Raw genomic sequence first — 5,754 nt, forward strand, 5'->3', positions numbered from 1 at the left:
TTGTTTATTCTAAAGTAAAGGAAAAAAAGCTTTTGTTTTATAATAAACAGATGCCCATATCAGCATTGGATTTTAAATTATTTCACTACTCCCTTTTCAGATAGTCTAATTTATTCATTGTAGTTTTATCAATTAGATATCTTTTCTAAGAGGGATTTAATTCAAAAATTCACTGAGTGCTAAAATGTTCACAATTATGGATGTGAACATAATATAGTGATTTCCCATAGTACATTATTTATTTCCGAGTTGAGCAGATTCTCCCATACAAGGTTCCATCTCTTTTATATTTATGGCCTACTTGAACTTCTAAGGCCTTCTGGGCACTTATTTTTTCAACACATATTTGCTGAGCATCTACTATGTTCCAGGCATATTTTGAGGTACTAGAGAATCAATAAATAAAAGGTTGAAAATCCTTGCTTTCATGGAGGTATAATTCTAATGGGGAATACAATCTGCAAGATATATTCTATTTTAGAAGGTGACGAGTGTATACGAAAAAATAAAACCGGGGACGATGAAATATAATGGAGAAAGCTATTATGGAATGAATGTTTGTGTTCCCCCCAAATTCACCTCCAATCAATTCAGTAAGTGGAGCTTTAGGGAGGTAATTCGGTTTAGATAGGATCATGAGGAGGGTGGTTTTTGATGGGATTATTGCCTTTATAAAAAGAGGAAGACAGGAGAGTTCACTCTTTCTTCACGTGCATACACCAAGGAAAGGCCATGTGAGTACTCAGCAAGGAGGCGTTTCTACCAGCCAGGAAGAGGTGTCTCGCAGACACTGACCCTGATGTCACCTTGATCTTGAACTTCCAGTCTTCAGAACTGTGAGGAATAAATTCCTGTTTTTTAAGTCACCCAGTCTATGGTATTTGTTATGGCAGCCTGAGCTGACTAACACAATGGCAAAGTTTGAAGTTTTAGATAGAATAGCCAGGAAAGTAAAGATGTGAAGGAAGTGAGAAAGCAAGCAATGCAGGTACTGGAGGAAGAGCTTTCTAGGCAGAGGGAAGAGCAAGTTCAAAGGTCGTGGGGGGGCGGGGAAGGTCCTGGGGAAAAGAGCTGGAATGGGAGAAATAATAGAGAAGGCAGTGGGATATGAGGTCAGAAAAGTAATCAGGAATGTAGCTTTGTGTGAGTTACATTCTACATGTATGAATGAAGCTACATGTATGAATGTAGCTGTGTCTGAGCCTTGTAGCTTCATAATAGCTATTTTGGTTTTTATTCTGAGGTGGGAAGCCATTAGAGGGCACTAATCAGAGAAAGGAAAGGTCTGCTAAAACCTGGATATGTTTTAACTATATACATCTTGCTGCTATTTTGAGAATAGATAGCAGTAAATCAAGGTCAGAAACAGGGGGACCAGTTTGGATTCTGTTAACATCACAGGTGTGAAATAATAGTGGTGTAAGCCAGGCTAAAGGCATTTGGGAAGTTAAGAAGTACTGGGATTCTTAGTTCATTCTGAAGGTAGAGATGAGAGGATTTCATCTGGTTATGCGAAAGAGAAATTATATAACGAGCAAAAATTAGATTCCCGTATGTTTGAGAAAGTATGGAAGGAAAGCAGTTGAAGGTAGTGAGCATATAGATTCCTTTTCCAAGGAGTTTTGCTATCAAAGGGACCATGATATAGGGTAGTATGGGGGGGTGATTTAAGAGAGTGTTTTTAGAAGGGAAAAGTAATTGCATACACACACACACACACACACACACACATATGTTTGGTGGTGGTTATAGTAAAATCTTTATTTAGGTTTGGTCAGTACAGATAAGATATACTGGAGTCACAGAGCAATATGCATTAATAGGATACAACAGTTCATAAAAGCTGATTAAATATGCACACACATTTCTTAAATATTCAGTTTCCTAAAGAGAAAATGCACAGATGTAGGGTAGAAAAACTGTATTAACACTGAAACTACTAGAGGACTCCATCAACAAGTCCAGCTTTTAGTGATAAAACTACTATACTGGGCAAACTTGGCAGTCATAAACCCCCAGCTACTCTAAGTCTGAATGGTGCATAAGTATCATAATAGCATGAGTAAGAATGCCCTGACACAGCACAGGTTCTAGGAGAGACACAGATTCATACAGACATCATTGTGTTATACTTTAAGGAAAGATTTCCATTTACAATTTCACATTAACTCACATAAAAATAACTTGACCCTACACAAAATGTCCTTTTAGGAACATTAAAGTTAATTAACTCTTAAAATTTCCAAAGTGGGAAAAAAAAATTTTCCAAAGTGGCAGAGGTATTAAAGCAAAGAAGGGGAAGGAATAAAGGGGGGGGGGGAATGGGAACCACACCCACAAAAAAAGGCAAATTGTGACAAAAGTATGCATTAATTTTCTGGACAGCATCCTCTCCCAAATTAAGTGACACTGTATAAAAATTTGCTGGGAAAAAATATTACAAAACTGAACCCTGTACATTTACACTTGAGTCCAAGCCATTCTGAACGTGGCGGGAACCCGCAGGACAGTTACCTTTCCCACTCACTGTTTTCTCCTCTTGAGGGTCATGATTGGAGTCTATGTCATTTGGGTGGTGTGTGAGAGAGTTTTCACTGCCTGTGGGAGGGTCTACATTCATACCCAGCACTGAGTTGATTTACATAACTACTACCTCCTCTGCCCATTCTCTCCTCTGAGCTGTTGGAGGCCTTATTACCATTCCTTGGAGAAGAAGGAAAGTCGCCCTCCCTGTGAAATCCAGACTCGGACGTCCTCTGCCGGGAGGATCTGCCATTACTTGTTCCGTTGGCCAGCCGACTGCAGTGTTTACCTGTGGCCTCAGGTCAGAAGACATAGTCCTGCTGGCACTGGGGGCCAGAGCTTGAGACTGCTACTGTTGGTACTGAGCCAACTGTTGGCAAGTCTCTTTCAGTTGCTGAAAGAACTAGAATGGTGCTCTGCAGACCCTCTGCTTCTTCATCAAGTTGAAGAAGTCATTCAGTTCATTCTGACTGCTTTTAAGTTCCTCACTATATTTCTTCTGTTAAGCCAGCTCTGCTTCAAGTTGTGTGATACGTCCCTGGACAGCTGCCTTCCAAACTCTTGATTCTCCTGGATAAGCATTCGACCCTTCGCCATTAACTTTTGGCCTGTTTGGCTCATTTAAGTTTTGACCCAGAAGTTCAACAACAGTCTTGAAGTCCACCATCTTATTGGCAAAACTGATATACAGTGTCTCTAAGTCACTATGCTCAAGGTTAAGAGCGATGCCTATTCCATTTTTACATTTTACTAGAATTTTACATGTTCCATTCATGATTTTAAATCTCTAGGTTTTCATTCCTCCAAACTATCTGAAGACACAGTGTGCCACAGACTTAAGACTTCAGTTTCTCCCTCTATTTTCTTCACACAGAAACATTTCTCGAGTGTCTACATGTTCTAGAAGGGGAATTTTTCGGTGGTGGCTACTTCTTCGGAATAGTCCAACACCATCAGGCCTCCGAAGCAAGGGGCGGGGGAAGAGAAAAAAGCTGAAACACAAAGTTCATCTGGTTAAGTTTTACATTAACCATTATAAGCTGGACAGTATAAGAAGGTGGCTTGGGGGCTCAAAAAGTCTGAGTCTTGATGTGGAAACTGGTACTTGGCTGTCCCACCACAGCTTTCTCAAAGCGTTGCTGTCGGGGAAGTCTTGATTGGGGGGGTGTGAATTGTTTACCTTTCAGGTGTAAACTTCCAGGCACTCAGTTCATTTTGGGCTTGTTCCAGTTTGTCTTCAGTCTGTTCCGGTTCACCTTTCATTTTTAGGAAAAACAAGTTGATTGCTGGGTCTGCCATTGTTGATCTCAGCTGGGCAACACTAGGCGGCTGGACTTGCCTGAGGTACTGGATTTGCCTAGTACACTCCTGCATCTCTTGCTCCTTGGTTGCGAGTCGCATTACAAGGATGTTTTCCCTGCGTGCAGACTCTTGCTGCTGTTGCTTTAATTTTTCTTCAGATTCCCTTAATCCAGTTACATCATTAGAGTTAAGATCTGTGTACTTGCCCTCCAAAGCTTGGACATACGCTTCATATGGTTTCCATCTTAGAATGAACTCATCTCATGCCCTAACTTTGAAGTCTGTTTCACCCAGCCGAACCTTTTTGGGAAGAGGTTCCTCGTTGGTCATCTTGAATCCTCTCCAGCTGGAGGCCATGCTGGTGCCAACCAGTCACATAGGCCAAGGCCGTGCTGCCCGCTGGCTGCACTCCCCATTCCCCCCTCCCCAGCCCCCCCCCTCCTCCTGCCGCAGCCCTGGCGCTCCCCTTTATTTGCGGGTCTCGCTTCCACAAAATGGCACTGAAGGAGGACCAATTGCATATTTTTTTATCTGGAAGGAAAAAATAGAGAGTGAGAAGTTGATGGTGCTTGAGGAAAAGCAAGATCAGTGAATAGGTGAAAGGATAAGCTGTAAGGCACATATGTGGAGGCCAGCTCTAGCGAGTGGGAGGGAGACTTTCCTCCATGGCATCGGAGAAAAGAGAAAGTTAATAAGCATAGATGCAAATGAGTAAGAAGTTGTGGTGGTGGGAGTTTTTGGAAATTTGCCTCAAATTTGGGGGGGTGCAGAAAATGTAAAAAAGCAAGATGATCCATTGATATGTGGATGAGGAAGGAGATATGAATTTAATGTGAAGGAAAAAAAAACTATAAAATAGTTATCTGGAAGAAGGGGAGAAGAGGACAGGCTAATTATGAAAACTGGACTGTGATTTACCATTTTTGCATGAGTAAAACATAGTAATAACACAACCATTTGCATAATTAAAAGCTAAATTCAGAACACAGATACCTCAACTCAATTTAAGGTCGCTGGTTGCCCAGATTTTTCCCACTGTGCCCCTGTATTTAGTTTAGGATAAACAGAGCTAACTGTGCCAAGAGGTGAAGTTGTATTTTTGTGTGTGTGGTAAATTTTACATCTCTGCATTTGTATATCCCAAGAAATAGGGATTGTCTAATATAGAGCCCTAATACTGTAAAGTAATCTGGGCGATTTCTCTTGTTTTACAGATGAGGGAACCAAACCACAGGATGATTTAAGTGTTCCAAAATCTTATATTCAGTAGCTAGTTCAGGCAAAACCAAGACACAGTTCTTCCAACTCCTAATTCATTGCTCTTCTCCAAGCATTTATATGCTGATTTATGTATAAAAGGTGGAAGGATACATGTACACATATTGTTTATATTTTCAAAAGAAAGCAATTAAGAGAACAAACTAAAACCTAACAAAAATGATTACCTGTAAGTGCATGGAGGAAACACAGGACATAGAAGACGGAATTAAAGTTAGACTTAAAAATATACCTGGTTTTATAATATTCCTTTCAAACCATATACATATTTTATATAAAAAATTAAAATGTTAAAAAATCACAAAAAATTAAATCTAATTATATGCTAATTTGTTTATATAACCATACAGAAAATTAATTACTGTGACTCCAAAATAGAATATTTTGACTGTAAATCCTTAATCATTGTAGCCTAAAGACAAAATGAATTGCAAAGTGATCTTGAACTATACTCAGTTAGTTGTAATAATATTTTTGTTGCCTTGAAGCTATTATAGGCATATTATATGACTGAGCAAATAAGTTTATTAATATTATTAGGAACCATGATTATCAGTGGAAGAGGAATACAAATATAAAAAAGAAAAGTAATGTCCCATAAGCTTAACTTAAACTGAACATATCAATATTCTTTATCTTTTCTAAAAATGC

At 39.5% G+C, this 5,754-nt stretch overlaps 1 pseudogene; it reads right to left on the bottom strand.

The window, feature by feature from the left end:
- Positions 1-2,329: 2,329 nt before the first annotated feature.
- On the bottom strand, positions 2,330-4,165 carry LOC122904825 (annotated as a pseudogene).
- Between the last annotated feature and the right edge of the window lie 1,589 nt (positions 4,166-5,754).

The sequence above is a fragment of the Neovison vison genome, chromosome 4 (genome assembly GCF_020171115.1).
Source record: "Neovison vison isolate M4711 chromosome 4, ASM_NN_V1, whole genome shotgun sequence".
NCBI lineage: Eukaryota > Metazoa > Chordata > Mammalia > Carnivora > Mustelidae > Neogale > Neogale vison.